Genomic DNA, 9,821 nt, shown 5'->3' on the forward strand with positions numbered 1-9,821 from the left:
GGATGATCATTATAAATTCTTGATAATCGATTATACCTTTTGCATATTTCGAACACGTTCGAATTTTCTCGAAGAGATAAGTGGATATATAGCTGGATGGTAGTAGTGATGACGTAAACAATTCATTCGAACTGTTTCTCCGTGAAACCTAACAATTATCTTTAATATAATTGAACCTCGATTATATCTGATGTGTTTCGCGTATGCAAGTAATTGTTGATGTAACACTAGTTTCGTGACGTAACAGTTTGCTTGAAAATGGCAATTTTTATTAATATAATAACACCTCTGGTTGCTACATTGATCATGTAGTTGGATAATAACTCTTTCAATGATTCATAGATTTTTTTCTATCTTACAATTAATCGAATTTTCCGCGAATATTTATACGTTTTTAAACAAATTACTTCGCGCTAAGCTAATCTTATCTCCAGTAATCGAACGGATTCTGGAATAAAATAATTGTAAAATAATCGATACGTGCATAGATTCTTCGGAAATATTTAATAAATTTTCAAATTTCCCAAATCGATAGAGAAGAAGGGTTTTTCAAACTTTTAGATTTCTTTTCAAATATTTCGCAAATTTTTAAATTTTAAAATTGATAAAGAGACAGGACTTTCAAATTTTTTTTAGATTTTCAAACATTAAATTTCGCGAATTTTTTAATTTTCAAATTTTCGAAAAGAACTTTTAAATATTCCGATTTTCAAATATTCGACTCGATCAGATTAGACTTAATTCTCCAATTTTTCGAAAAGCATTAAAAAACTTTTGAATTTTTAAAATTAAAAAAATCCTCTATCTATCCCACGCTCGTTTCATTTTCAATTTTACGCGATCGATCGCGATATTCTCTTTAATTCGAATCTCTCTCCCCCTTCTCTCCCCTCCCCTTCCTTTCCCAATCCCACTCGCCATTCATCAACCGTTACAACAGCCGCGGCACGATGAAAAATTCCATGGCACGGTAACGAATTGCGAATTACAAACACTAACAAATAACAGAATTCAACGAAATCCATCCAAAAGCCCATCCGATTGAATTTTTATATATATATACATATATTTTTTTTTCACGAGTTACACAAGTGAATTTCGTGTTGGCCAACGAAAACCAACGTTGGTTGCGACACGCGCTCGCTCGCATTCGAGTGTTGGTCGTTGCTGCTCGCGAAACTCTTCACCGATTCAGCGTCCAAGAGAGTGCGCTATACCTTGTGAAATGAAGCGAATGCACTTTCACCCGGCATCGCGTTTCGCAACGTTCCACAGCCGCAAACCACCGTTGGTCCTCCTCGACCCGAGTAATTCCCTCGAGAACGTTCGACATTTCGATTACGATTCTTCCTCTCTTAAACCGCGTCGATTAACCGTGTCGTTGCGGAATCAAAGGAAAGGAAAGGAAAGGAAAGGAAAGGAAAGGAAAGGAAAGAAAGCGAGTGAGGAAGGAAAGTGAGGAAGTGGAAGTGTGTGAATGAACGAATGAATAAATTTGAACGCTCGAATTTTAGGAAATTATTTTAGGAAATTAACGTTAATTCGGTGTTATATTTTTTTTATTTTGCTTTTTTTTTCAAAGTTTTTAAACAACGTTAAATATCTCCGATTTAATTACACGATGGTATCACGCGTTTTCTCTTTGATGTCATAATCGCACAATGGTATTAACGCGCGTTTTAATTTAATGAAGGAAATGGAACGCGATGGAATAGTCATTTAGACAGGGGAATATTCGTATACAATAGAGCATTTCGATAATGAAAGTTTCAATTATACAAATGTACGAAGAATTCGTTAGGAAAAAAAAAAATCTAAAAACTTCGATAATCACGATTCTTATTAAATTATCTTCGACGTTCGATCACGAAACACATCCGAAACACTCGCGAGGATCAAACAAATTTGGCGTGCCCACATTCTCCCGTCCAAAGAACTAACGTTCGATACGAAAACTACGAGACTATTTCGCGCAAAATTTCTGTTTCACCGAAACCACGTTACCTCGTTCCGCGTTCGATTAATTCTCCTTTGAATCGTGGCGTCACGAGATTCGTGCCTCGTTATCTAACAATTGTTACGCAATTCCGTTTTTAAAACCGATATACATACGTATATACACTCACTGCCTCGAAAATTTACATATAAATTCTATGTCTTCTATTAGAAAAAAAAAAGAAAAAAAAAAGAAAGATGAGAATTCCAAGTGTATAGGTTAATCAAAGTTTTGAAAGTTTAATATTAAATTACGATATACAAGAATTATGATTAAATATAAAATAAAATTTGAAATAAAATTATTGTCCAGAAAAACCTAATATTACCTCTCTTAGTACAAACTTTCACCCATTTTCTTATTCTTCATTCAAGTCAAATTTTCGTCCAATCTTCTCGAAACATCGAGCACAAATACCAGCCACGCACCATGCCTGCTGTTTCCTGCGCGCGCATAAGAAAGTTATCGTCATGTCGTCGTCGAATCCTTGACGCAAGAATTCGGTTAGAGTGACTAGTTCGGTAGAATGTTTGATCTTTCGAGAATCTTCGTGTTTCAAGGGGCCAAAAGTAGAAAAACCGCGACGAATTGAAAAAGATACGCTCACCTACACCATCGCCTTATCCCGTTTCGGATAAGTCTGATGGGAAGGGGAAAAATGCCTGAGCCAAGAGTGGTAGTGGAGGGGAGAGAAATTTGAAAGTGGCCGGTGAAAGTGCGCTCTCGAGTGCAGCGCACGTGGCTCACGGGCGTAGAGCATGCCGACCTCGAACGTACTTCCTCCTCCAATCTCCTCTCTCTTTCTCTCTCTCTCTCTTCTCCCCTCTTCTCAGTTTTTCATAGATTTCCTCCTTTCCACCGCCATTTCATCTCTTCCTTCGTCTGCCTCTTCCCTTCTCCCCCCGCTTCGGATCGCCTTTGATCGTCGCTTGCGTGTGACCTTTGAACGTTCTTCCGTCCTCTCGCTGGCCTTTAAGCCGAGCCACACGAAGGTGAGAGAGTTCAAGCGGAAAAAAGGCCGACCGTCGGCTATCCTGTATCGACTTTCGATAAACGAAAAGAGTAATCGTTTTCAGCACGGTTCGTTCTGTTCGACTTGTTTCGTGAAATATTTGCGAGGGCCTATTGCTTTTAATTATTATTATGGGTACGTTTTTATAATATGTTGGATACGTCGTTATGTCAATTTTCTTGCAAACGAATCGAAGATTTACTTGAGAAAAAGAAAAGATTGTGAAAATTTTCGAGAAAAATCGAGTGATGGTTATATTTTTTGATGAGGACGTAATATGTTTTGTAATATAGGTTATCGATATTACAAATGTGTCAATTTTCTTGCAAACGAATCGAAAATTTACGTTTTAATATATCGGATACAGGTTATGTCGGTGTCTCAATTGCAAACGAATCGAAGATTTATTTAAAAAAGGATGCGAAGAATTGCAAAAACTTTCGAGAAAATCGAATAGTGGTTATACTTTCGACAGCGACGTTTTCGTAATATATCGAATTCAGGTTATGTCGGTGTCTCGTGTCAATTTTCTTACGAATCGAAGATTTACGTTTTAATATGTCGGATACAGATTATATGTCGATGTCTCGCGTCAATTGCAAACGAATCGAAGATTTACTTAAGAAAAGGTGCGAAGGATTGTGAAAACTTTCGAGAAAATTGAATAATGGAGATTATATTTTCAATGGGAACGTTTTAGTAATATATCGGATATAGGTTATGTCGGTGTCTCGTGCAAATGAATCGAAGATTTACTTAAGAAAGGATGCAAAGGATTGTGAAAACTTTCGAGAAAATCGAATGGTGGTTATATTTTCATGAACTAGGTTATTCGTTATGTCGAGTGCATATCCACGAAATGAACATTCGTGAAGACACGTTCGCGTGCATTCGTTCGAGTGATGAGATTGGGCAACGATCGATGGCACGCACGCTCGTTTGTCGTTACAATCGCGACGCGAACGTGAAAAAAGAATTTTCATTGATGTAGCGATATTACTTTGACGTTCGCGATTGTTTGCTCTGTCGCGTCTTTACACAAGCGATAGATTCATCGATAAATATTTTCGACTTTAGAATTCCAAGCTGTCAGCTTTAACATGCATTATTATTAAAAAGCCCGTTGACGAGACAGTCGATTAGAGTAGCGATTTAACATTGATTATGCTATTTCATATTTCAGAGAGATAAGGATTCGTAATGATGTAATCCGTATTTTAAACGTATTTAAAATATAAAATCCCTGAATGGCGCAATATCGTCGTTGTAAAATCATTAACAGAGCGAAAATAAAATCTCAGCGAAAATATCTGCGAATGTTAATATATAACATAATTTCACGCGAGTGGCAATTATCAAATCGTCTGTTCCATCATCATCGATGCAACAGGTATCACTTTCATCTTCGTTATCAACTTAAGTAATACTCGAAATAAATTGAATAAAAAGAATCTAAATCTATTATTATTACATATCGTATTCTTCGATATCAAAATCTCTAACCAGATATCCTCATCCTAACATTATCTAACGAATATTAACGATGGTTAATCATTATTAAAAACCTTATAATAAGTAATCGAAAGGAGGAACTCGAGAAGATTTTCTTCTCTTTCCTCTTTCTGTTCCGCTTTCCTAATGTTTAATCGGTGTCAGCCTTGTCGGCCTTGAACGCCCCTCTCTCTGTACGTACGTATGTATAGTATGTATAGTATCCGATACATGTACGCGTTACACGTTCCACGCCGCGTGAAAACATGTGGCAGGAGGGAAGGGGCTTTTATCGGACGTTAAGGTCTTTCGCAATTACGCGGAATCGTAAATCGGCGCATGGATACGGAATGGTAGTTGTGGTCCCAGAACCGTGTCGCGACGCTCGATCGAATGGTTCACGAGGGCCGATCTTTGATTAATCGATCGTCACACATATATATATAAATTTATATATAAATATAAATATATATATATATATATATCGTTTGAATGAGATTTTGAATACGCGTGAAATTTCACCTCTTGTTTTATGTACTTTTCACATATCGTTTTTCTCCGCTCGTTTTCGTATTTTGAAAAAAATCGATCTCGAGATCTGATATTCGATTAAATTTTAATCACGAGCGTGATCGCGATGGACGAGTCGAGAATGTGAAGCGTGTTGTGGAGACCGGTATGGATTGGTTTTATTTATTTTTTTTTTTTTTTATATTATTATAGGATCGGTGTAAATGTAAGTGAGGAATAAGAATCGTAATAAGGAGCGAATCGGAATGGATAATCGCGTCGTTGGATATGATTCCGCAAAAATTTCTGACCTAGCGAGGAGTGACCTTTTGAACTGAAGTTGTCGCCGTCTCCGATCGAACGATGAATCTCGAACTCGATCGATTTGTTTTACTTTCGTGAATACTGCGCAGAAAATAAACAGATGTATCGAAGCGCGTATATATATATATATATATATTCGCTGAAGAAAAGATCGGGTAGATTTTTTTTCTTTTCCCCGAACAAACTTTTAACCTTAACAATATCTGTGAACAAATAATCCCAGATCTCTGACCCATGATTAATTACAAAAGGGGAAAAGGAAACGAAGGATGGACGGATCGACAGATGCTGCTGCTGTTGCAACCTTGGGAAATATTTATCGTGTTACATCATAACATTCTCTAGACGCGCGCGGTCCAACACATCTGTCTATTTTCCGCGTCACGCTTTTGCCTCGCTCCTCGATAGATTAGAAGTCAATTTCTTACTCTTCAAAAATTGAAGAGTTGCAACGACAGATATCGACAGAAATTCTACGCGAATTTCAAGCAGTAGATTTCATTTTTTTCAAAAGGCCTTTTGCAACGGCGTTAGTTAGTCAAAAGTCAGCATTATTTTTGATTTTCTTGAACTTTTAACCGCGCGTAATTCCCGATTCGTACACCGATCGAGGACAGTGATGGGCAAAATTTAATAATTAAATTTTACGAATAGGTTATTTCAATAATTTATTTCGTTCGAAACGTAATAATAATAAAAGCATAATAATCATAGTGTCAACCAACGGCAGAGGTTATATGAAAAGCGAATCAATTGTAATAGCTGTATATATATAAAACATTCGATTCAAGTTTATTCGAAATCTTAAGTCAAGTTAACGCAGTTACTTTTTCAATTGTGATTAATTTCCAACTCTGCCTGAGGGTGACTACAAGACGATCGATTTTCTATGACTCTAATCTCGCCTCTTCAAATTGAATATTTCAATGAATTTGCCAATCTCGTGTTCCTAGCGACTAGGAAAAAGTCAGTCGTCCAATATCGAGCAAAAGATAAAGTATGTCCGCTAATTCGACGAATTATGAATTATTCACGCCCTAAATACAAACCTAGTTCGAGATATTAGACTTCAACGCTTCCCAAAAGATGTTTTTCCCAACGAGGTTCCCAAAATTCTCGAAGTTTCGTTCCTCCAATCTCGAGAGCGTTGAAAATCCTCCTCCAAAAAAAAAAATCTACCAAACGCACAAAACTGGTATCCTCCTCCGCACAGACCGTTTGGATCGCGTCTAAAAGGCTGTGCAGTCGATTCCCACCACGCGTGCACGAAAAAGGGGTTCCATTCACGAGGAGGTCCGTAAAACGACGGGTTAATGAACAGCGTCTGGCCGATAAAGAACGAGAAAAAAGAGAGAGAGAGAGAGAAGAAATGGTTTTCGACTAGCACGCGTAGATAAACCTCGAAAAAGCGTCTGGCAGCTGCGTTTACAGACGTAAATACATACGTATTTTAACAGCTGAGAGTAGGTGGGACGGCGAAGACCCAAGCTTCTGACGTGCACACAACTATCTCTCTCTCCTTCTTTCCCTCTTTCTTTTCCCCTTTCTCCATTTCGATTACGTCTGTTAACGTTCGATCGATTCTGGGGAACCCTAGGATTTTGACAGCTTGTAATTCAGACGTTGTTACGTCGTTCGCTCCGTAATTGAACTGACTCGAAATCGAATTATAATGTCTGTGTGTTGTGCGTGAGGGAACGAACAAATAGAGAAAGAGAGAGAGAGAGAGAATCGTCCCGAGTTGGGACGACGTGCGTGACATTCGTTACGTCGGTGTATTATATTTACACGCCGAATTCACCGACGCGTGATTCCTATCTCGGTCACCGGCCGGGGATCAAAATTATATAACAAGCCGATGGAGAATTCAGGCCCATTTCGAGCAACGGTGATATCCAACCTCGAAAAAATAGCGACTCTTAAACCGTGACCCATCATGCGCTTAGAGGTATCCTTTGCCTACCTGAAAAGAACGACAAAGCTAATAATTGAAATTAAATATTAGTACATAGATAAATAGAAATATCGATCGTCTTGGGCCAGAATAAAATTTAAATCGAAAGAATTGATTCGAAAAACGAGAAGTTTTAACTTGAAAGTGTTAAATATATTCAAATCTCTTTCTCTCTCTTTCTCTTTTTCTGTTTCAATTGACGAGGATCGCCAATATGGCCGCCCACTCCGATCCTCCAACAGCCTTAAAGATCCACCGATTCACTAACTTCTCCAACAGTTCGCATCCATATCCTCCCGTGGGCGTCTTTCCTCTTTGTATCCTCTTATCCTCGAAATCGTCTAATATTATTTCTCTTTCAACTCTCCTCTTCGCGCACGTACGTACTTCCCCGGAATCCTACGAGGCCTGTGCCAAGTGGATCCTGTTTCCTGCTCGTTGCACGGCCTCTATATCAGCCGGTTCGATGCAATTATGAGCGCGTGCACCGCATACGGGTAGAGGGAGGAGAGAGGGGAGAGGAGGGAGAGGAGGAATAAATTCGAAATATACCGCGGTTGTGAACGGTTTTTCGAATTAGGGGGGAGGGAAGACTTGCCAGGGGCCACGATAATGCGAATATAATGACGACGTTGCCACGGGTAAATAGATCCGCAGCCTCGGTTCCGATCGTTTTCTGCGCGAGCCCAAGTTCAACGTTTCCGGCCACGCCGCTCTTCCTTTCTTCCTTTTGCACGCGGCAGTTTCGCCGGCGCGGAGTTTTCTTTTTTTTCTTTCTTTTTTTTTTAAACATTTACATTTATGCTCCTCGCTCGCCTCCTTTCTCGTTGCGGCTTTTTGCGTTTCGCGGTCGATTGGTGGATCTGGCTGTTGGCGGATACGGTGTTGGATTATGGCGATAGGAAGGAAGAAAGAAAACGAAGGAAATTTTATAATATTTTTGAATATGGCTCGCTTGGAAAATGAAATGGATGAAAGATGATTGAGATTGAATCCAGATGGGTTTAAAATTTGTCCTTTTTGTTTTCAAGTTGATCCCATTTTTTGAGAAATTGGATTGTTCGGAACGTAACCCGTTGAATTAAAAATTGTGGAGAGCAGTCTAAGAATTTCTCGTTCGCCGCTCCCTCTGGCAAGCGAACGGGGGAACTAAAAACATTCTCAGGCCAGGAAGGCATCGTTAAACGAGTATCTGGTATAACAGTACCGGGTATTTTTCAAACTGATATATTTCTTCAGAAGGAAAAAGAAATCGCCACCGGCTCGTTCCGGCGATCTCATTTTCCTACTCGTGATCAGGGTAACGTACCGTACACTTATATATATATTACAATAAAATACTAATCAATTATCCGAGTTTTCCAAGTTTTTTTCTTTTAAACGTGTTAATTAGAATTCGTTCGATCCGCGCGCTCCATTTAACCATCAATCGCCATATTTTATTCCGGTTGGTGGTTGTTCGAAAGGAAGTTTCGAAATGGATTATTCTCGAGCTCCGCCATCTTTTTCCACCCATGGAATCACTCGACCTCGAGGAATTTTCTCGATTAAAATCATTGTATACACGCGTATTTTCTCGCACTGTTCTTATCGATAATTTCCTTATTCTTACCTTTCTTCTTTAAATTAGATTTTCTCTCTTTCCTAAATTAAATAATAATCCGCACTCGCAACAACGACTCGCACACATTCCTCTTTGTGACTCTTTAAATTTCTCTAGTAACTAATATTATTACAATTGTGCAAGAACTCTTTGATAATCATCCAATCCGGATAATTATCCGGTCTTTGTTTTATTCTGTTTTAAAGAGATATAGTTATATTTCGTATAAATAATAACGTAACGTATGAATATTCAAAATGAATTCAACATGGCTTCCTTTTCTTACCAACTCTATCTCTCTCTCGGAGAGAGATTTTTAAAAAAGTGAAGAGACACTCTTCAAAAATCGTCTCTCCGGAATTCTCCTCCCCCTTTTTGTCCCCTTTTCTTTTCTTCTCTTCTCGAAACGACGTCCGATCCAATCCTCGGGAGAAGGATTGAAAATTTCGAAGGAGGCGCCTCTTTGGATGAACCGTGGCGCATAATCTCGTTGCGGTGATTACTTCCTCTTAATTACTCGGTTCGCGAGTAACAGCGTTCCCGCGCTGGAAGGAGCGAACAGCCCCGAGAGACACATGTTATTCATGCGCGGGTTGCGTCAGCCTGCATTTGCAATTTTATTCCCCTTTTCTCTCCACCACTCGACACGACTCGGCTCCTCCTCTCCATCCGCCAGAACCGTTCAACGCCGTTCCTTCCAACTCGGAATCGCGGACAACATCGTTTCTCCGCATCCTCTTTATGACTCCTTTAGTGGCTTTGCAGAACGGATTTTCGAGAACTATAGATAATATCGATCGCAACTTTGAACCTGTTTCCCGCCTTTGTTGATTTTAAACGAGTTTGCAGCTTAATGTTTCGCGGAACAGATCGTGGTGTAGAAACGAATGGAGGGGATTTTTCTTTTTTTTTTTTTTTTTTCCTAGAATAA

At 39.0% G+C, this 9,821-nt stretch overlaps 1 protein-coding gene and 1 long non-coding RNA gene across 2 annotated transcripts in view; one reads left to right on the forward strand and one right to left on the reverse strand.

The window, feature by feature from the left end:
• The window catches only part of LOC102673231 (zinc finger protein 395), a 93,183-nt gene that overhangs the window by 30,521 nt on the left and 52,841 nt on the right, over positions 1 to 9,821 (forward strand). The gene's annotated exons all lie outside the window — the stretch shown is intronic.
• LOC102676586 overlaps positions 1 to 9,821 on the reverse strand; it is a 14,063-nt gene that overhangs the window by 553 nt on the left and 3,689 nt on the right. Inside the window, exon 2 of the long non-coding RNA XR_420681.2 lies at positions 5,519 to 5,525. This is a non-coding gene — a long non-coding RNA (uncharacterized LOC102676586). The remainder of the gene's footprint in view (positions 1 to 5,518; positions 5,526 to 9,821) is intronic.

The sequence above is a fragment of the Apis dorsata genome, unplaced genomic scaffold (genome assembly GCF_000469605.1).
Source record: "Apis dorsata unplaced genomic scaffold, Apis dorsata 1.3 scaffold_37, whole genome shotgun sequence".
In the NCBI taxonomy this organism is placed as follows: Eukaryota; Metazoa; Arthropoda; class Insecta; order Hymenoptera; family Apidae; genus Apis; species Apis dorsata.